The sequence below is a fragment of the Kogia breviceps genome, chromosome 10 (assembly GCF_026419965.1).
Source record: "Kogia breviceps isolate mKogBre1 chromosome 10, mKogBre1 haplotype 1, whole genome shotgun sequence".
Lineage (NCBI taxonomy): Eukaryota > Metazoa > Chordata > Mammalia > Artiodactyla > Physeteridae > Kogia > Kogia breviceps.
Genome location: NC_081319.1, coordinates 102,746,520 through 102,769,266, shown reverse-complemented (window position 1 = coordinate 102,769,266; position 22,747 = coordinate 102,746,520). Strand labels below are relative to the sequence as shown.

Genomic DNA, 22,747 nt, shown 5'->3' with positions numbered 1-22,747 from the left:
GAGACCAAAAAAAATCTTTCTATTTTGGAAAATTTTGAAGATACACAAAAGTGGAGATAATAGTAATATAAACCCTCACATATATACTTCCTAGTTTCAGCATATGGATTTAGAGTCTTCATTTACTCTCCGCCCCACCCCCAAAAAACTGGATTATTTTAATCCCAGACACCATATAATTTCAGTGCAAATATTTCACAATATACGCCTAAGACACGAGCACTCCTTTTCTGAAATAGCACAATCACAAATCCACTCATGGTTAAACCAGTGACGATAATCCCTTGAGATTCTCTAATACGTAGTCAGCCAGTGTTCAAATTTCCCCGAATGTCCCATATTTACTTTTTATCAAATACATCTTCAACTTTTAAGGTTTGTGGCTGTTTTTAAGGAACTCACATAGCTGAAATCCTCTTGCAGTTCCTCTGAGAAATATTTCTCTAAATACGTGCTTAGCCATGGGGTATTTTATCACAGGTTCAACAATCAGTCACCCTGGGTCTTTATTGAGATGGGTCCATACACTGTTCAACAGTGTAGACAGGCTTTACTAAGACTTGTCTTGCCACCTCTTACTGGAGAGCAGCACCTTATAGTGCAAAGACCTGGGAGTCAGAAAACCTTGATTGTAGTCTTAATTCGGTCATTACATAACTCTACCACCTTGAGCAAATCCATTTTCTTCTCTGTCTCAGTTTCTAAGTCTGTGGAATGAATGGGTTAGCCTACGTAAGCCCTACATTTCTTTCTGGCTCTTAAGGTTGAACATATTTGATTTGATGTTTAATTCATTTCAAATACTCTAACTTCATGATGTTGTTTGCAAGGATGAGAGTATGTCTATTACAGGAGAGAGCATGAAATCCTAAAACCACTCAAATCCTGACCTTAGTTTCCTTGGGTAAGTCATTAACTTAGTTTCTAGGCCTCAATGCTATACTGTATTACAATTATTTATTTTACTTATTCATCTCTTCTAACAGACGTAAACTTCCAGAGTGGGAATTTCTCATATTCATCTTTCTATCATCAAAGCCTAGCATCTAGAACCTGGTAGGAACTTGATAGACACTTGTTATATAAATGAATGTTTGGGTTTGCAATCTGAAGGTAAGTGACTGCTCCATCTACCTTGCAGGATTATTGTATGGCAAAGGTGTTAGTATACGAAAATGTTCCTTTTATATTACATACTGAAAAATATTCAGTGTTATTATTTGTATTTGAAACATTCCAAGTAGAATATTTTATTCACTGATGAAAGTCCAGCCTTGTCTCTAACCTTTGTTAAGGGATGAACTATAGGCATTTTTTTTCTTTCCTATGTTAAATTTCCTCTCTTTGGAAATTTTTATAATGCCTTTCTTTCCTTCTTCTTTTTTTTAAAATTAAAACTACACTTCTAGGTACCCATCACCATTTTTTTTAATTTTTTCAGTAATGATATTTTAGGGGAATTTTTTGCAGCAATTGGTTAGTAGCTCAGTGCCAGTCTAATTTAAATAAGGCATCTTTATTAACTTCCACAAAGCAAAATATTGCAAGAGGTAGTGTAACAGCAACTGTATGTATCAGTTACATGAATTTTCTGATGAACTAAATGTCCCCTGAATTAGATGAGAAGATGCTGCTGATTCAGTTTCTACTACAGCTGAATGGGAACAGTTCTGTCTATGATTTCCTTAAATGGGCTCTTTCTTTTTTGTTATGTCACTAAGTTTAGTTTATCATTTAAAGATTCCAGATTATCCTCAGGCACAGTTTTGAAATGTGAACATTTCCCTTCACTGTGTTCCAATCTGGGACAACCCCTAGAGCAGCACTTCCTGAAAGCAAAATGAGTCCTCAGCAATGATGCTCTCACAAAACCAGTGACTGTACAGATACGTTTAGGAAAGTCTGCATAACCTCCTCTTGGTGATTCACAAAACACCTTAGCACACAGAAGACTCTGAAAGGCCTGGCTATAAAGCTATTGGTTGCATTTCTTGGTTGTATAACAAATATAGTTGTTTAACTCAGCATTTCTCAAACTTCCTAATTTCATGTCCCACTAAAAAAAGTTCCAGTTAAACTAGGACTCAGTGATGCTACCAAATAGGACATTAGAGATGTCAAAATTTGAAAATATGTGCATCTTGGAATAGATGAAGTGTGAACCTTTTTTCAAATATCACCTATGGACATACTGAGGATCTGGTGTTCTCTGGAACACTCTGGAAGCTGTGCTTTAGCCTAGAGCTTTTACAATTATTCCAGAGGAAGACAGTAGAAGGTTATTTTTTTCCCATTAAGAACTAAAATGTTTGAAGTTAAAAAAAAAAGATAATTTGGGCTTCCCTGGTGGCGCAGTGGTTGAGAGTCCGCCTGCCGATGCAGGGGACACGGGTTCGTGCCCCGGTCTGGGAAGATCCCACAGGCCGCGGAGCGGCTGGGCCCGTGAGCCATGGCCGCTGAGCCTGCGCGTCCGGAGCCTGTGAACCGCAATGGGAGAGGCCCCAACAGTGAGAGAGGCCCGAGTACCAGAAAAAAAAAAAAAAAAAAAAAGATAATTGGCCCTCCCTGTAACCTTTGGAGTCAACCAACCTTGAATAGAAAATACTTGAAAAAAAAAATTCCAGAAAGTTCCAAAAAGCAAAATTTGAATTTGCTGAAGGCCAACAACTATCTACAGAACATTTATTTTATTTATAATTATATTACATTCGGTATTATAAGTAATCCAGAGGTGATCTGAAGTACAGGGGAGGATGTGCATCCGTTATATGCAAATATCACACCATTTTACACGAGTCTTGAGGATCCCTGGATTTTGGTATCGGCGGGGGTTTCTGGAACCAATACCCCTGATACCAAGGGACCGGTATACTGCTCACTCGTTTTTGGTGCAAAATAGACCTCATTCAGTTAAAAAGTAACTTCCAGGTTCACATCAGAATCTAACTGTCCAGCTGTCCTCTATGAGCTTGTAAAGTTCTTTTAATTAAGAAGTCATGTAATTAAATCATCCCGCGGGGTGACAGGTAGCTGACTTTCACCCGAAGCCACCCCTTTGCCTCTCAGGAGCCCCACACCCTGGGGCTTCCCTGGCGGTCCAGTGGCTAAGACTCTGTGCTCCCAACGCAGGGGGCCCAGGTTGCATCCTTGCTCAGGGAACAAATTCCACATGCAGCAACTAAGGGTTCACATGCTGCAACTAAGACCCAGCACAGCCGAGAAAAAAAAAAAAAGAGCCCCACACCCTGAAGTGACTCAATTTCCTAACCCACGATTAAAATCCCTAGCACTTCCCAAGCAATAGGTTTGGGCGTAAAGCATCAGTAACTCCACAGTGAGTCAGATGAAGTTTGTGAGTGCTGGGGGGAGGTTGGAGGATTCGTACATCGGCTTCCAGAGAAAGGGGGCGGCGCCGGGCCGGGCTCTGCAGGCTCCCAGTGCAGGAGTGCGAGGGCCCGACCCAAGTCAGCCCGTTTCCATCCTTCCCCATCTTGCCAATCCGCCTCCGGAGGGGGTGGGGTGTCCCACCTCGGGCTGGCCCAGGCGCTCCATCTTCCCCTGATGCCCAAGTGCAGCCCCTCCGAATGCCTGAACCACACGAGTCCGTCTTTCCGGACGCGAAGTTGGGGCTTTCCCCAGGCCTCCGGGCTGGCAGGACCGGCAGGGGCCTCGCGCCGTCCCTCGGGACCGGAACAAATAGCCGCCGACCCCGAGAGGCCCGGGTCACCTTCACCCTCGCCTTGCCCTCCACTTCGCAGCCCTCTCCCCTCCGGGGGCCGGTGTCCACCGCTGGCCTCCCTCCGGGCAGGAGGGACACTTGTGCGAGCTCGGCCGCGCTTCCCGCATCCGCCGCCGAGATGCTGGCAGCTCGGGACGGCCCCGCGCGGCCCTCTCCTTATTTATCCACCCGGCAGTTTCCATGGCTCCGCCGCCATCCTCCGCCCCCTTCCCGGCGCACAGTCCGGCGGCAGGCGCGACGGGCCCGGTGGGGGCGGCGGGGGGCGAGCGCGGCGCCGGGACCGGGCGGCGCTGCCCAGTCTTACCCCCGGGGCGGCCGGGCCACTTCTGCGGCCCGGGCCCGGCCCCCGGCCCCCGGCCCGGTCGCCTGCACCCCGATCTGCTCCCCACCGGGCCTGTCGCCGGGGCCCCAGGCGCAGCGCAGCCCCCGGCCCGGCCGGCGGCGCGGGGGAGGGGCGCGGCGCAGGCAAAGTTGCTGAGTTGCTTTGCACGCTCAGAAGTTGCAGCTGAGACGGCAGCTTCCCGCCCCCTTCCTGGACTCGGCGACTCGAAACACACACCCCACCCGTCGCCACCCGCTACCTGCCCTCGCCCCCGCCGCCCCGGCCCGGACTCGGCAGCATCCCCGCCCGGCGCCCGCCAGGAGCCCAGGTTTCCAGCGGAGTCGGTCTGGGGGCGGACGCACCCCCACCTCCCCGCTCCGTCCGAGGGAGGGGGAAGCGGCGGGGGGCGGGTAGGATCCCCTCCAGCCGATCGCCGCGCGACCAGGGCGCTTTCGCACTTTGCAAAGCTGAGCAGCTGGGTAGGGGTCGCCCCCCGACCCCCGCGCCCTCCCCGGCCGAAGCGGGCTTTGCAGAGCGAGAACGGGGCAGTGTTCCCATCGCCTCCCGCGGGGGTTTTCGCCAGGCAGGCGGGAGGGGCTCCGCTAGGGGCCGAGGTCGCCAACAGGTGCTCGCGAGCCCATGTGACGGGGGAGGGGCCGCGCAGGGGAAGCCGGGGTGGGGGTGGGGTGGGGGTGGCGGCGGGCTCCCTCCCTCCCTCCCTTTTCCCCCTCCCTCCCGGTCTCCCGCGGAGCCCGACGCCGCTTGCACCCCGCCCGCGGCGGCCTAGGAAGAGCTCGCGGGTGGCTCTCCGGGGCGCTGGTGCCCTCCCGGCCTGCCCGGGAGGAGGAGGAAGAGGAGGGGGAGGGAGGGGATGCGAAAGTGGGTCAGGAATGTAACTGGACGCTACGCACCCGCACGCACCTCCTCCCCCGCCCCCATGCCGGCAGCGGCGGCCCGCGCAAGCCCTGGAAAGCGAGTCTTTTGCCGTTGTGGTTCCGCAGCATTATCGGTGGACGGTTACCAGGGGATCCCGAGGGATGTGTTTCCCTGTGACCCTTTGGGAAGAAAAACTTAGTTGCCTCAGTAACCGAGCTTGGCTTGGATGCGAGGATGCAGTGAATGATCTAGGTGAGCCTGACGGTGAAGAGGCTGCAGTTGCACTAGGGAGCGGATTAACTTTTCTTGTTACTGAACCAAGACGTGAAAGGAAAGCTGGAGAGGAGGTGGGTTTTTGCCCTGCTTCGTGTTTGTGTGTTTGTTTGTTTTTCTACCGTCTCGGAGAACATCAGTGCAACGTCTTTGCGTTAGAGTTTGAGTCTCCCAAATGCAGGCCCGGGCTGCCGTAAGTTGACCGAAGTTCTTAACAAACGCTCCCTTTGAGGTTGGTATCTTCGAGTCGGAAGAAGCAGGGGACACGGACAGTGACAGTTCTGTAGTTGAGGAAGGCCTGAGAAACCAACATGGAAAGGCCTTTATTAAAAGGAAGGAAAAAAAAAAAATACAGCACAAAACCCCCCAAACCCAACCCTCCTCAAAGCAGGAGAAATGAGAGCAGTCGAGTTAGTTCCCTCCGGAGCCCCAAACATGTGATTAGGAGAGGGAGGGTCCAGATTTTAAAGTGATGGGCCTTGCAAAGGTTTGGATGCTGGTGACACAAGCAGAGTCAAGGAAAAAATAACAGTAAACAATGAGATTGCGAAGCACTGCAGCCCAAACCCTTCTTTTTTTTTTTTCGGTTCACTGTTGTGGCCTCTCCCGTTGCGGAGCACAGGCCCCGGACGCGCAGGCCCAGCAGCCATGGCTCACGGGCCCAGCCGCTCCGCGGCATGTGGGATCTTCCCGGACCGGGGCACGAACCCGTGTCCCCTGCGTCGGCAGGCGGACTCTCAACCACTGCGCCACCAGGGAAGCCCCCAAACCCTTTTTGAGCACCCTTCCAGAGAGCTGTCACACTTTTCCTTCTGCTGGTTTGGTCCAGGAGATCTCAGTTACAGAGTGCAGGGCAGGGTAGGGCTGCGGAACCAAGGCCCAGAAAGCCATGAAGCTTCAGGCTCTGAAGAAACTGCTGGAGTTTTACTCAAGAAGCCAGGGAGGGGTGTGTTATCCTCTAGAGAGATCCCAAGAGTTAGCCGAAAAGCTAGCTGACTTAGCAGTTAATGTACATTTCTGTTTCCAAAGCAGCCCTAGATAAAGAAAACTAAATTGAGATGCATTTCGCATTAAAGAGTCTATATTCATAGCAAGCAAAAAGTGGTCAGTTGAATTTCGGTAAATTGAATCATAGTCTATCTACATTTATATATAAAAGAGGAGGTTATTTTGTGATGAAAACTTTTGTGGAGATCTAACCATCCCTAGTCTATTTTTATTTTATTTTTTAACTTTGCTGTGTTGTCTCAGTAAAATGGGAATAAGAATAATAATGCTGGATCTGCTTTGGGGTAGCAGACTGGACTTTTTCTATTACTTTCTAGATAGAGGATCTTCATTCAGTTCAACTGGAAAAAGTTTTTATTTTTGCTTATGGTGTTTTCCTGAACTGTACAACAGCTGAAGCTGGAAACGGACCAATTCCATACGCTGGATAGTCTTGCATTTGAATGCAAATGGCAGAGTTATGCAGAACTTTTCTGGAAACTTGAAAAAAAAGGAAGATGTTCATGATCTTAGATTTGGTCGCCCTGTTAGGGAGCATGATTTCCTTCTGTGTGAGATAATGAGACTTTCAAATCGTGGTTCAAATCAGCATTGTTGCTATAGAAATGAATTGAAAATTTAAGTAGAAAATGAAATGGCAGACTTCCTTTTTCCTCCCATCCCTTCTCCCCACGCCTCAACTTCTTCTGCATTCATGAAACATTTCTGTATAGGGTGATCTTAAATCAGATCTATAAAGCAAGTTAAATTAAGGAATAAATATCAGTTAAGAAAGGATTATCTATAGAGTCCTTAATATTGTGTGTTCTTGTATATTTAAAACACGTGTTACATAATTTGGGGGGCACTTTTCAAGAAATCGCCTATGTGTAGCAGGTTTTCACATAGATTATTTTGGACAATGCATTTGTACCCGTTTACTCACTGCTACCCCCAAAATATTTTTTTCACTGAACATGTGCTTTAAACATTTTAGCCACCTATTTTGTCTAGAACTCTGGTAATTTAAGCACTGTGGAGATTACACAGTGGAGAGAGGCATGTTCACGTTCCTCAAAAGACTGAAGTCTAATATGTTTTAGTTGGGGGTGGTTACAGCTAGATGATAAATTTAAGAAGTTTAGCAGTTTAGGAGTTAAATTAAAACACCAGGAAAGAATATGTGCCTATATGCGTAAGAAGAGATGATGGATTCAGAGATGAAAGTTAAAATGAGTTGAGAGGTAGAATGAGAGATTAAAAACATTCTTTTCCTTCTATTTATTCTCTAAAATATTAGCAGTGAACCTGCATTGCTTCTGTGTAAGAATGAGGGTTTGCTCTTTTTTAGGGAGACATTTCCGGACAGCAAGTGTACAACTGACTATCGATGAAAAGTCCGTTGCTAAGTGCTCAGGAACTTCCAGGGAGGCGGCAGAGGGCAGAGGGTGAAAGGGAAGGTGAAAGGGAGAGGGCAAACCCTTACTTAGCAGATGTGGCAGTGCTGGGTGTGTCCTGGGTGGCTGTGAGGTGGCAGCCATCAGGAAATGCTCCCGAGGGAGTTGGTAGAACTTGAACTTAGGCCGTACAGGGTGTACACGATTTTAATAGCCAGAGAAAGAAAGACATTCCTAGTGGTAGAAGGAAGATAAGCCACGAGGCAGGAAGTTGCAGGGAACATTCGGGGAATTTGAATGGATCAGCTTTGCTACTGGAGGTGGATCAAGTATGAAAGTTGTCGTTTGAATGATAGGTTTAGGGACAGACCAATTAGGGATCTTGAATGCCTGGGCCACTTTTGGTGTTAGGACTTCATCTGCAAGTAATGGGGAATTGTGACAGGATTTTGAGCAAGGAAAATACACGGTCACTGTTGGATTGGGGGAAGGTTAATCTTGTGAGTTCGGTCGGAGTGGGAGGTAAGGGACCATGAGCGGCTATTGCCACTGGGACCCAAGGGACTGGACAAGGGTTGTATCGGTGGGACTTGGTTGGAAGGCGATGCTTGGAGAGTTACTTGTTTCCTTTTAAACATTTATTTATTTTTGGCTGCGTTGGGTCTTCATTGCTGTGCGTGGACTTTCTCTAGCTGTGGTGGGCGGGGTCTACTCTTCATTGCGGTGCCTGGACTTCTCGTTGCGGTGGCTTCTCTTGTTGCGGAGCACGGGCTCTAGGTGCGTGGGCTTCAGTAGTTGTGACACGCGGGCTCAGTAGTTGTGGCTCACGGGCTCTAGAGCACAGGCTCAGTAGTTGTGGCGTCCGGGCTTAGTTGCTCTGAGGCATGTGGGATCTTCCCAGACCAGGGCTCGAACCCGTGTCCCCTGCACCGGTAGGCGGATTCTTAACCACTGCGCCACCAGGGAAGTCCCGTGAGTTATTATAAACAGAAAACTGACAATACTTTATAGTGTTTGGATGTGGCCCTGAAGCGTCCAAGATGACTGAGGGTTTAAATCTAGATGCCTTGGCAGGTGGTACTATCAACAGAAATTGGAACAGGAAGCCAGTGTTTAAGGTAAATTGAGGGGTTGATTTCAGAAGTGGAATTGGAAGCTGTGATTGGAAGCTGGGTTTAGGTGATTCAGGGAAGATGGATGGGTCCTGGCTGAAAGTAGAGGTGTGAGTCATCTACATAGAAGTAAGTGATTATTGGTCCTCAATTTTTGAACTTGGTGGCAAAGGACGAATTTTAGGGTACATTCATGATTAGAATTTATATATATACCTATATACCTATGTATACATTCCAAAATTCTCCTGGGAATTCCCTGGTGGTCCAGTGGTCAGGACCCTGTGCTTCCACTACAGGGGTACAAGTTCAATCCCTGGTGGGGGAATTAAGATCCCTCAAGCCATGCAGCAAAAAAAAAAAAAAAAAAAAAAAAGATTCTCCTCCTTCCTTGTAAAGCACAAGAAGGTAAGGAGGTAGTCATTCCTGAGGCTTTAGTTAGAGCCAATCTACTGAATCAGCATTGTGGTAACCCAAGTACTTTACCCAATAGCTCCCAAACCCGGCTCAAGAGATTAAGGGGTCCTACGCCATAGGCACTGAATCAGAATCTCCTGGGCCGGCAGGCTGTGTGTTATAGAAGCGTTACAGGCCACTCTGATACAGATTCCTCTTGGGGAGCCAGTGCCTCCGTCAGTTTGTTCTACAACCTGAGACCTCCCCGGAGCCTCCCGTCTCTCCCCAGAAGAGCGAGAGTTCTTCCTTTTCACGTGTTGGTTTCAGCCTGTTCTTGTGCTTTGGTATCTGATGAGCAGCCATTGATAGGCGATGCTGGCCGTTGTTTTTATATCCAGAAGACCTGCCGCTTTCCAAATTTAGCACGGGTTTGGAAGCCTGGATGGATGTGTCAGAAGAACCCTGCCCTGCTAGGTAGGAAGGAGGTTTGGGGTTGAAGCGCTGTGTTCAGGGCTGACTCACACTGCGTCCATCGAAGTATGTCGAGATGATGCACAAAACCGGGCCCTGGGCAGACCACTTCCTGTACCTTTGGATACGCAGACCCCGGGCATGGTATTCGGCAATATTCTCCGGAGGAGACCTCTTCAAGGGAGCTGAGTGGTCAGAGGTGAGGCAGGGCCAGCTGTAAGCTCTCAACAGCAGTCTAGAGTTTAGAGAGAACAGTCCAGTTCAGAATGGATAGTCAGAAATTCAGCGTTGGGTTTCTAAAAGATGATGACCGTTCGCACCTTTTTCAAGGAATACTTGTCTATCTGTGTATCTCATTTTGCTCTATTGTCACAAATAACAAATATCTGTCCTTTTGAGCAGCAGGAAACATTTTGTCACTTTCAGTTTAACCAGATGCTGATTATCCGGCTACAAGTTCTCATTTGCTCTTTTTTTTCCTTTCCTGTTTCTAAGCTCTAAAGAGACAAATTCTCATGTCCGTATTATTACATGTCTGGTGGGCTAGCAGGCAGACACGAATGATTACAATTGATGGTGGAGGTTGGAGGGGCAGCGTCCTCTCCCTGCAGAAGCCAATGGTGGGATATTTTTCTCGTTGACCTTTTACCTTTGCCCCTACCAAACAACAGTAGAAAATGATGGAATCGGGGTTGTTGTTTTTTAAAATTGTGGCAAAGTGCGTATAACATAAAATGGACCATCTTCAGCAATTTGAAGTGTGCAGTTCAGTACCGTTAAGTACATTCACGTTGTTATGCAATGGAATCTAGGCCTTGAACTTCATTTAGAATATAAGGGAGTATTCGAAAAGTATCAGAAAACGAAACCCAAGGTACTCAAGAAACTGTGAGTGAGAGAGGATGGTGTAAGATGCAGATCCTTAGAGCGCTCATGTGAGAGGTGAGAGACGGCAGGTAGATGGATGGCCCGTCTGCAGGATGGGCTTTTGCCCGAGAACATCCTTTCCAGCAGCTATTTGTGAAGTTACAAGTACAGGGGGAAAAAGGCAATTTTGTGCTTGAGATTTCTTTAAGAAGCCAGAAATTGGGCTAGCATCATTTTTTTAAATTATTTTTAAAAATTTTATTGAAATATAGTTGATGTACAATGTATTAATTTCTTCTGTCTAGCAAAGTGACTCAGTTATACATATATGTATATATTTTCTTCATATTCTTTTCCATTATGGCTAGCATCTTGATACACAGATTTTAAAGTCTTCTTGAAGCTCTAAGTGTAAAATGAAAGAGCTCAAATGAGAATTTACAGGATCGAATTTACACAGTTTTTTAGCATCTCCAGAGTTCGTTTTGTGTACTCTGTGGCGTGTATAGAGTTTTGTACACGTTTTGTATTCTCTTGATGCACACTGAAGGGTAGGTAGTATTTACTGCTGTTGTCCTAGTTTTCCTAGTGACATGTATCTTATTATTATTTATGAAAATATGGGTATTAACAGCCAAAAAACTTCTAACTGAGCAAGAACCTCTAAATTTATGAGCATGTCAATGATCACATGGTAAATAGAACGATTTTTAAGGTTAAGTAGGTAAGATTCACAAGAAAGATTGGAGACATTATTGCTGTTCACTTTTTCCCCCATTAGAAAATTTATTTTCACCACGCATTACTGTTTGCACTCACTCATAATACCCACAAAACAGGTTTCAAGCTGCTCAGTCCAACAGGATGTCAGCTGCAGTTCCAAAGAAGCTGTGGGTTCGTGTTTTACCAAAGGAGAGATGCTTTCATTTCTCTCTCACGGCTTTGGGAATTTGTGGTTTAACAACCCTCCATTTAAAAAGCGCTGCTGAATTTCAGAAAACTTACAGAATGGCTCTGAGTTTATCTTATTCCAAACTGCTTTAGTAAACTTTTGCTTATCAGTCCTGTGAAGATGTGTTAAAAACCAGCTTGGCAACTTTTTTTTCATATAGCATGCTAGAGGGCCTTGAGAAAAGAGTTTTGAAAACAATATCAGCATTGGAACTAAAACGGAACGCTTTTAAACGAGAATCCTCATATGTTTCTCTGCGTTTGGAGGACTTATCTTGTAAAAGTCAAGATTTCATAGTAGGACTGAATTACCAGTGGAAGGTTTTCCTACGGTAGCAATAACAGGTAAAGGCAATTCGAATTTCACGAAGAACTTGGAAGATGGTTTCTTTTCTACATATTCACGATCCTGCACCCACGCATGACACCAATATAATTTACTGAATTCTGTTTAGAAGCAGTCTTTTTTTTAAAAAAAATTATTTATTCATTTTTGGCTGCACTGGGTTTTCGTTGCTGCGCGGGCTTTCTCTAGCTGCGGCGAGCGGGGGCTACTCTTCGTCGTGGTGCGCGGGCTTCTCATTGCGGTGGCTTCTCATGTTGCGGAGCACAGGCTCCAGGCGCGTGGACTTCAGCAGCTGTGGCATGCGGGCTCGGTAGCTGTGGCTCGCGGGCTGTAGAGCGCAGGCTCAGTAGTTGTGGCTCACGGGCTTAGTTGCTCCGCGGCATGTGGGATCTTCCCGGACCAGGGCTCGGTCCCGTGTCCCCTGCCAATGCAGGCGGATTCTTAACCACTGCGCCACCAGGGAGGTCCTAGAAGCAGTCTTTATGTAGATTTTTGAATACTTTGCACTCTGATGGTATTGAAATACATATTTCAGACGAGAGCTCTTTCTAAAGGATTACTTTGAGAGTCACGGAGTTATTTTTTATAAGGTACAGTCCCTCGAGAGATTTGAAGGATACGAGTCAACAGTTTTGTATTGCAGTTTTAGAACACGTTTGTCCTTGAAGCCATGAGCTTCAGCTGATTTGCCAAGGGAAAGCAGCAGTCAGTTCATGTTGCTCCGTCATTAATCTACAGAAAATGAAAGTTCAGATGGTCCTGGGAGTCTAACATATCTCAATTCTGAGCTTTTTTTTTTTTTTTTTTTTTGCGGTATGCGGGCCTCTCACTGTTGTGGCCTCTCCCGTTGCGGAGCACAGGCTCCGGACGCACAGGCTCCGCGGCCATGGCTCACGGGCTTAGTTGCTCCGCGGCATGTGGGATCTTCCCGGACCAGGGCACGAACCCGTGTCTCCTGCATCGGCAGGCGGATTCTCAACCACTGCGCCACCAGGGAAGCCCGTGAGCTTTCTTTTAAACCTGAGTTCTTACATTTTACTAGAAAAATAGTCCATCTTTTAAAGTAAACAATCCAGCAGTCAACAGGTGCCTATCTTATGGTGAACCCCGTGATGCTGAATGTAGGACATTCCTGTGCTGTTAGTACAGAACCATCTTGATGCTTCACCGTGCCCTTTGCTTTGTCATTTCTGTGTTGAACAGGGCCTTCAGCCTCCTGAAATGTCAGCCGAGGCCTCAAACTCGTGTGTTTTCCTTTTGATTACCTTGGTTCTGGGCCAGCCTCCTATTTGACACATCCAGCATAGGCAGTAGAGTTGCTTCTTGATGTTGAGCTGTTAATCTTTTTATTGTTTCCTGTCAATTTTCCCCATAATTGATCCTCTTGAGCCCAAGGGAGGGAAAGTGATGAAAATGACTTTGAAGACAGCTTCAAAGAGGAGTATTTTATGTTGGACTTGGGTCTTACCTGAGACGGTAAAACAGTGGAGAAAAAGCACAGTCTGCTTTGTAAGGCAGGACCTCAGCCCTCACACCCAGTGAGCTAGATTCGAATGGATGCTTTGCAGAAGTGAAGAGGGTTTTCCTGGTGTTTTTGCAGTGACTCAGACGTGCAAGTGTGTGGAGTGAGAGATGGCCAGAACTTTGCATTTAGTTCTATGCAAAGGCTACAGAATGAGGTCCTCTTTCCTTTGGAATTAAAAATACAGTTCTTTTTGAGCTGTAGGCTTTCTCGTATATTCTCTCCCCAATATTCCCTCTATCCCACATTCAATTCACTAATTCTTGCTTTGGCTTTTTGGAAGCTCTGCCTCTACCCAGCCCTGGAGCATTCCCGGTCACCCACTGGAATTTGAGAAGAAAATATTAGAACCTCAATTGTATTTTTAGCTTGTCCTTTTTTTTTTTTAGTTAAAATTGTGGTAAAAAATATATAACATAAGATTTGCTATCACGATCATTTTTTTTTTTTTTTTTTTTTTTTTTTTTTTGCGGTCCGCGGGCCTCTCACTGTTGCGGCCTCTCCCGTTGCGGAGCACAGGCTCCACGCGCAGGCCCAGCGGCCACGGCTCACGGGCCCAGCCGCTCCGCGGCACGTGGGATCTTCTCGGACCGGGGCACGAACCCGCGTCCCCTGCATCGGCAGGCGGACTCTCAACCGCTGCGCCACCAGGGAAGCCCTCACGATCATTTTTAAGCGTACAATTCGGTGGCATCGATTACATTCACAGTGTTTTGCAACCATCACCACTGTCTATTTCCAAAATTTGGCATCACCCCAAACAGAAACCTCCCCCCATTGAGCATAACTCGCCGTGTCCATCTTGACTCTCTAATCTACTTTGTCTCGTATGCCTGTTCTAGATATTTCTGATGAGTGGAATCATACAATGTATGTGCTTTCGGGTCCGGCTTATTTTTTCGCATAATATTTTCAGAGCTCATCTGTGCTATATCATGTGTTAGTACTTCATTTCTTTGTATGGCTGAATAATCTCCTGTTATATTATCTGTATATAGTACATTTAGTTTATCTGTTCATCAGCTGATGGACATTTGGGTTGTTTCCACACTGGCTATTTTGAATAATGCTGCTGTGAACGTGGGTATAAAAGTGTCCGTGGAAATCCCTGTGTTCAGTTCTTTGGGGTATATGTTGAATATTTACCTAACACTGGAATTGCTGGGTCATGTGGTAGCTCCATGTTTAACGTTTTGCAGACCGGCCAAACTGTTCTCCCCGGTGGTTTACCAATTTATATTCCCAGTAGCAATATACAAGGGTTCCAATTTCTCCACATCTTTCCCAGCCCTTGTTATTTTCCATTTTTTTATTATAGCCACCCCAGTGGATCTGAAGTGGTATCTTGTGGCTTTGATTTCCATTTCCCTGATGACTAATGATACTGAGCATCTTTTCATGTGCTTATTGGTCATTAGTATGTTTTCTTTAGAGAAATGTCTATTAAGTCCTTTGCATTGTGCATTCTTGTATATGTTTCATAATGCCTAAGAGTAGTATACAGTTTATAAATTAAAATATACATATGCTAGGATATATGCAAAGTGTTTTTTAAAGATGGGGGATCTACTTTTTGAAAGTTTGGGATGTAGTTTTTAAAAGACCATTATTATGGACTATAAAAATGATCTATTTTATTTCTTACTGTGCCTAACCTTAGCAGGAAAATACTGATGAAAATTCCTAAGCTTTTTTGAGGGGGGGGTGGGAAGAATCTTATTTGGTCAAATGTAATGTGTTTACTGGAGCCTCCATAATGAAACTAACCACAGGGTCCCAAGAATATCTTTTGGGATGTTTTCTTTCCGTACTTAAGAAAGTAAATCTCCTTGGATGGTTTTCAAGTTAGACTTGGCTATGCTCAATCCTATTTTGTGGTTAATAATGGCATTTCAGGGTTCTAGCGTATCTTATTAAGAGATGGAAATGGTTTTTCATGCCATGTCACATAGGGGAGCCAGAAGGCATAGAATGAATCTAAAGGAAGAGCGCTCTAAAATAATAATGATGATGATGATGATGATAATACTTACTATGTCATGTATAAAACTAATTTGATTATATAAAGAGATTAGCTTGGGGGGGATTGAACTGGCCTATTTAATGACCCAGTAAAAGCATTTTAGGCCTTGGATTTTTTTAAAAGAACAGATTGGTTTTCCTATTGTTGTTCTATTCTCTGAAAGTAAACTTTGTGCAGTTACCCTAAAATGCCAACTTCTACCAAGGGCGTGACATCACCATCCTAACACATCCTGGTGTATTTCTTGGAAAGTGTCCACACAGGCAGGCATTTTCCAAATAAAACATTTGTTTCAGTAAACAAGTGTTTTACCCAGCAGCCCAAGTGGAGAATTTTAAAACCAGTGTTTGTTTTGCAAGCAAACGTTTTGTTTCAATCCTTGCAGCTAAACAAGTGGGTAAGATTTAACTGGCCTCCTGGTAAAAACAAATGCAGACCATCAGAAAACTTCAGCCGAGCAGAAATCTCTTTGCTGTTAGAGTGTGAGTTTAGACATTCAGGGAAATAATTGGTATTTTCTGTAGAGTTCTGTACTTAGTTTCAGTCAGAGTGGAAAGTCTTAGGTCTGGGTAAAGGCTCTGAATCTTTTTTTTAAGGCAAAAGATGAAGAAATATAAAAGAACCATTAAAAGTATTAGTTTTGCATATTTAAATTTTATAGCTTGCCTTTGAAATGTGACTAAACCATCATCAGGTATTTGCTCTGCATTTGTTACCTCTTTTCTAATTATTTTGATGGTAGTTCCCCCAATGTGTCATAGAATCCAACATCCACGTTAATTATCAGCCTTCATCTTTTGACTTTTATAAAAATGGTGGTATAATCAGACTTTGGTGAGCTGTTATTACTTTTACTTAGGGTTCCTTGTAATTGAACATTCTTTCTGTCTTTGATGGACTATCTTTGGGAATACGTCTTTGAATTTTTTACATTTGAAAGTTTGCTTGTGATGTGCTTTTCTTTTTAAAAAACAGGCCTCTTTCCTAATCAGGACATAGGCGGTACTGCACCTTCTTAAGAGGATAATCAGAAATTTTGATATATAGCATATATGCACGAGTATTAAAATATATATATATATGTTTTAATTAGCAAGTGGACATGCATGTAACCCCCCCATCCAGATTCAGCAATAGAACATGGCCTTAGAATGTTCTCCGCTTTAAAACCACCTCCCTCTTCTGTCCGTAGCAAGTTTACCGCTGTGTAAGGATCCTTAAATGACAACATTTAGTTTTGCAAGTGTTTGGTGTATATTACATTTTACCTGCTTGTTTTTATCAACGATATAATCACGAGACTTAGCCACGCTGATGCCTGGACCTGTGATTCAGTCGTTGTCATTGTTACGACAAAGGCTGTCAAGATCATTTATATATATATATGGCTTCTAGTACAGTTGTGCAGAAGCTTTTCTAGGGTGCATGTGGTGTGGCGTGGGCGGTGGATTGTTGGGTCACAGGGTATTTGTATTTTTAACTTTACTGTAACTCCAGCCTATTTTCCGAAGTGCTGGGTTCAGTTGGTGCTCCTTCTTTTTTTTTTTTTTTTTTTTTGTGGTACGCGGGCCTCTCACTGCTGTGGCCTCTCCCGTTGCGGAGCACAGGCTCCGGACGCGCAGGCTCAGCGGCCACGGCTCACGGGTCCAGCCGATCCGCGGCACGCGGGATCTTCCCGGACCGGGGCACGAACCCGCGTCCCCTGCATCGGCAGGCCGACTCTCAACCACTGCGCCACCAGGGAAGCCCTGTGCTCCTTCTAACAATGATTGGGAGTTCTTACTGCTCCATATCTTCACCAGAACTCGGTACTCTTAGACTTTGTCATTTCTGCTGGTCTGATGAATATGAAATGGTGTCGTATTGTGGGTTTTTTTTTTTTAACATCTTTATTGGAGTATAACTGCTTTACAATGGTGTGTTAGTTTCTGCTTTACAACAAAGTGAATCAGTTATACATATACACATGTTCCCATACCTCTTCCCTCTTGCGTCTCCCTCCCCCCGACCCTCCCTATCCCACCCCTCTAGGTGGTCACAAAGCACCGAGCTGATCTCCCTGTGCTGTGCGGCTGCTTCCCACTAGCTATCTATTCTACGTTTGGTGGTGTATATATGTCCATGCCACTCTCTCACTTTGTCACAGCCTACCCCTCCCCCTCCCCACATCCTCAAGTCCATTCTCTAGTAGGTCTGCATCTCCATTCCCGTCTTACCCCTAGGTTCTTCATGACCTTTTTCTTTTCTTAGATTCCATATATATGTGTTAGCATATGGTATTTGTTTTTCTCTTTCTGACTTACTTCACTTTGTATGACAGACTCCAGGTCCATCCACCTCACTACAAATAAGTCAATTTCGTTTCTTTTTATGGCTAATATTCTATTGTATATTTGTGCCACATCTTCTTTATCCATTCATCCGATGATGGACACTTAGTTTGTTTCCATCTCCTGGCTATGGTAAATAGTGCAGCAATGAACATTGTGGTACATGTGTCTTTTTGAATTATGGTTTTCTCAGGGTATATGCCCAGTAGTGGGATTGCTGGGTCGTATGGTAGTTCTATTTTTCGTTTTTTAAGGAACCTCCATACTGTTCTCCATAGTGGCTGTATCAATTTACATTCCCACCAACAGTGCAAGAGTGTTCCCTTTTCTCCACACCCTCTTCAGCATTTATTGTTTCTAGATTTTTTGATGATGGCCATTCTGACTGGTGTGAGATGATATCTCATTGTAGTTTTGAGTTGCATTTCTCTAATGATTAATGATGTTGAGCATTCTTGTTTGTTGGCAATCTGTAGATCTTCTTTGGAGAAATGTCTATTTTGGTCTTCTGCCCATTTTTGGATTGGGTTGTTTGTTTTTTTGATATTGAGCACCGTCAGCTGCTTGTAAATTTTGGAGATTAATCCTTTGTCAGTTGCTTCATTTGCAACTATTTTCTCCCATTCTGAGGGTTGTCTTTTGGTCTTGTTTATGGTTTCCTTTGCTGTGCAAAAGCTTTTAAGTTTCATTAGGTCCCATTTGTTTATTTTTGGTTTTATTTCCATTTCTCTAGGAGATGGGTCAAAAAGGATCTTGCTGTGATTTATGTCATAGGGTGTTCTGCCTATGTTTTCCTCTAAGAGTTTGATAGTGTCTGGCCTTACATTTAGGTCTTTAATCCATTTTGAGCTTATTTTTGTGTATGGTGTTAGGGAGTGTTCTAATCTCATACTTTTACATGTACCTGTCTAGTTTTCCTAGCACCACTTATTGAAGAGGCTGTCTTTTCTCCACTGCCTCCTTTATCAAATATAAGGTGACCATATATGTGTGGGTTTATCTCTGGGCTTTCTATCCTGTTCCATTGATCTATATTTCTGTTTTTGTGCCAGTACCATACTGTCTTGATTACTGTAGCTTTGTAGTATAGTCTGAAGTCAGGGAGCCTGATTCCTCCAGCTCCATTTTTCATTCTCAAGATTGCTTTGGCTATTCGGGGTCTTTTGTGTTTCCATACAAATTGTGAAATTTTTTGTTCTAGTTCTGTGAAAAATGCCAGTGGTAGTTTGATAGGGATTGCATTGACTCTGTAGATTGCTTTGGGTAGTAGAGTCATTTTCACAATGTTGAGTCTTCCAATCCAAGAACATGGTATATCTCTCCATCTATTTGTATCATCTTTAATTTCTTTCATCAGTGTCTTATAATTTTCTGCATGCAGGTCTTTTGTCTCCTTAGGTACGTTTATTCCTAGATATTTTATTCTTTTTGTTGCAGTGATAAACGGGAGTGTTTTCTTAATTTCACTTTCAGATTTTTCATCATTAGTGTATAGGAATGCCAGAGATTTCTGTGCATTAATTTTGTATCCTGCTACTTTACCAAATTCATTGATTAGCTCTAGTAGTTTTCTGGTAGCACCTTTAGGATTCTCTATGTATAGTGTCATGTCATCTGCAAACAGTGAGAGCTTTTTTTTTTTTTTTCTGTGATACGCGGGCCTCTCACTGTTGTGGCCTCTCCGTTGTGGACCACAGGCTCCGAACGCACAGGCTCAGTGTCCATGGCTCATGGGCCCAGCTGCTCCGCGGCATGTGGGATCTTCCTGGATCGGGGCACGAACCCATGTCCCCTGCATCAGCAGGCGGATTCTCAACCACTGCGCCACCAGGGAAGCCCAACAGTGAGAGCTTTACTTCTTCTTTTCCGATTAGGATTCCTTTTATTTCTTTTTCTTCTCTGATTGCTGTGGCTAAAACTTCCAAAACTATGTTGAATAAGAGTGGTGAGAGTGGGCAACCTTGTCTTGTTCCTGATCTTAGTGGAAATGGTTTCAGTTCTTCACCATTGAGGACGATGTTGGCTGTGGGTTTGACATATATGGCCTTTATTATGTTGAGGAAAGTTCCCTCTATGCCTACTTGCCACAGGGTTTTTATCATAAATGGGTGTTGAATTTTGTCGAAAGATTTTTCTGCATCCATTGAGATGATCATATGGTTTTTCTCCTTCAATTTGTTAATATGGTGTATCACGTCGATTGATTTGCGTATATTGAAGAATCCTTGCATTCCTGGAATAAACCCCACTTGATCATAGTGTATGATTCTTTTAATGTGCTGTTGGATTCTGTTTGCTAGTATTTTGTTGAGGATTTTTGTATCTATGTTCATCAGTGATAATGGCCTGTAGTTTTCTTTCTTTGTGACATCTTTCTCTGGTTTTGGTATCAGGGTGATGGTGGCCTCGTAGAATGAGCTTGGGAGTGTTCCTACCTCTGCTATATTTTGGAAGAGTTTGAGAAGGATGGGTGTTAGCTCTTCTCTAAATGTTTGATAGAATTCGCCTGTGAAGCCATCTGGTCCTGGGCTTTTGTTTGTTGGAAGATTTTTAACCACAGTCTCAATTTCAGTGCTTGTGATTGGTCTGTTCATATTTTCTATTTCTTCCTGGTTCAGTCTCGGCAGGTAGTGCATTTCTAAGAATTTGTCCATTTCTTCCAGGTTGTCCATTTTATTGGCACAGAGTTACTTGCAGTAATCTCTCATGATCCTTTGTATTTCTGCAGTGTCAGTTGTTACTTCTCCTTTTTCATTTCTAATTCTATTGATTTGAGTCTTCTCTCTTTTTAAAAAATTTTTTTTTAATTCTTTTTAATTTTTTTTATTTTTTTAAATATTTTTTTTTGAGTCTTCTCTCTTTTTTCCTTGATGAGTCTGGCTAATGGTTTATCAATTTTGTTTATCTTCTCAAAGAACCAGCTTTTAGTTTTATTGATCTTTGCTATTGTTTCCTTCATTTCTTTTTCACTTATTTCTGATCTGATCTTTATGATTTCTTTCCTTCTGCTAACTTTGGGGTTTTTTTGTTCTTCTTTCTCTCATTGCTTTTGGTGCAAGATTAGGTTGTTTATTCACGATGTTTCCTGTTTCTTAAGGTAGGATTGTATTGCTATAAACTTCCCTCTTAGAACTGCTTTTGCTGCATCACATAGGTTTTGGGTCGTCATGTCTCCATTGTCATTTGTTTCTAGGTATTTTTTGATTCCTCTTTGATTTCTTCAGTGATCACTTCGTTATTAAGTAATGTATTTTTTAGCCTCCATGTGTTTGTATTTTTTACAGATCTTTTCCTGTAATTGATATCTACTCTCATAGCGTTTTGGTCGGAAAAGATACTTGATACGACTTCAGTTTTCTTAAATTTCCCATGGCTTGATTTGTGACCCAGGATATGACCTATCCTGGAGAATGTTCCATGAGCACTTGAGAAAAATGTGTATTCTATTGTTTTTGGATGCAATGTCCTATAAATATCAATTAACTCCATCTTGTTTAAAGTATCATTTAAAGCTTGTGTTTCCTTATTTTTTTTCATTTTGGATAATCTGTCCATTGGTGAAAGTGAGGTGTTAAAGTCCCCTACTATGAATGTGTTACTGTCGATTTCCCCTTTTATGGCTGTTAGTATTTGTCTTATGTTTTGAGGTGCTCCTATGTTGGGTGCATAAATATTTACAATTGTTTTATCTTCTTCTTGGATCGACCCCTTGATCATTATGTAGTGTCCTTCTTTGTCTCTTGTAATAGTCTTTATTTTAAAGTCTATTTTGTCTGATATGAGAATTGCTACCCCAGCTTTCTTCTGATTTCCATTTGCATGGAATATCTTTTTCCATCCCCTCACTTTCAGTCGGTATGTGTCCCTAGGTCTGAAGTGGGTCTCTTGTAGGCAGCATATTTATGGGTCTTGTTTTTGTATCCATTCAGCCAGTCTGTGTCTTTTGGTGGGAGCATTTAATCCATTTACATTTTAGGTAATTATTGATATGTATGTTCCTATTCCCATTTTCTTAATTGTTTTGGGTTTGTTATTGTAGGTCTTCTCCTTCTCTTGTGTTTCTTGCCTAGAGAAGTTCCTGTAGCATTTGCTGTAAAGCTGGTTGGGTGGTGCTGAACTCTCTCAGCTTTTGCTTGTCTGTAAAGGTTTTAATTTCTCCATCAAATCTGAACGAGATCCTTGCTGGGTAGAGTAATCTTGGTTGTCGGTTTTTCCCTTTCATCACTTTAAATATGTCCTGCCACTCCCTTCTGGCTTGCAGAGTTTCTGCTGAAAGATCAGCTGTTAACCTTATGGGGATTCCCTAGTGTGTTATTTGTTGTTTTTCCCTTGCTGCTTTTAATATGTTTTCTTTGTATTTAATTTTTGACAGTTTGATTAATATGTGTCTTGGCGTGTTTCTCCTTGGATTTATCCTGTATGGGACTCTCTGTGCTTCCAGGACTTGATTCACTATTTCCTTTCCCATGTTCGGGAAGTTTTCAACTATAATCTCTTCAAATATTTTCTTGGTCCCTTTCTTTTTCTCTTCTTCTTCTGGGACCCCTATAATTCGAATGTTGGTGCGTTTAATGTTGTCCCAGAGGTCTCTGAGACTGTCCTCCATTCTTTTCATTCTTTTTACTTTATTCTGCTCTGCAGTAGTTATTTCCACTATTTTATCTTCCTGGTCACTTATCCGTTTTTCTGCCTCAGTTATTCTGCTATTGATCCCATCTAGAGTATTTTTAATTTCATTTATTGTGTTGTTCATCGTTGCTTGTTTCCTCTTTAGTTCTTCTAGGTCCTTGTTAAATGTTTCTTGCATTTTCTCTATTCTCTTTCCAAGATTTTGGATCATCTTTACTGTCATTATTCTGAATTCTTTTTCAGGTAGGCTGCCTATTAGGTCTGGTGGGTTTTTATCTTGCTCCTTCATCTGCTGTGTGTTTTTCTGTCTTCTCATTTTGCTTATTTTACTGTCTTTGGGGTCTCCTTTTTGCAGGCTGCAGGTTCGTAGTTCCCGTTGTTTTTGGTGTCTGTCCCCAGTGGCTAAAGTTGGTTCAGTGGGTTGTGTAGGCTTCCTGGTGGAGGGGACTAGTGCCTGTGTTCTGGTGGATGAGGCTGGATCTTGTCTTTCTGGTGGGCAGGTCCAC

At 43.7% G+C, this 22,747-nt stretch overlaps 1 protein-coding gene across 1 annotated transcript in view; it reads left to right on the top strand.

The window, feature by feature from the left end:
- The first annotated feature begins 4,794 nt into the window (after positions 1 to 4,794).
- RREB1 (ras responsive element binding protein 1) overlaps positions 4,795 to 22,747 on the top strand; it is a 187,807-nt gene continuing 169,854 nt past the window's right edge. The window contains exon 1 of the mRNA XM_059076741.2: positions 4,795 to 5,284. The gene's annotated coding sequence lies outside the window, so the exon portion shown is untranslated. The remainder of the gene's footprint in view (positions 5,285 to 22,747) is intronic.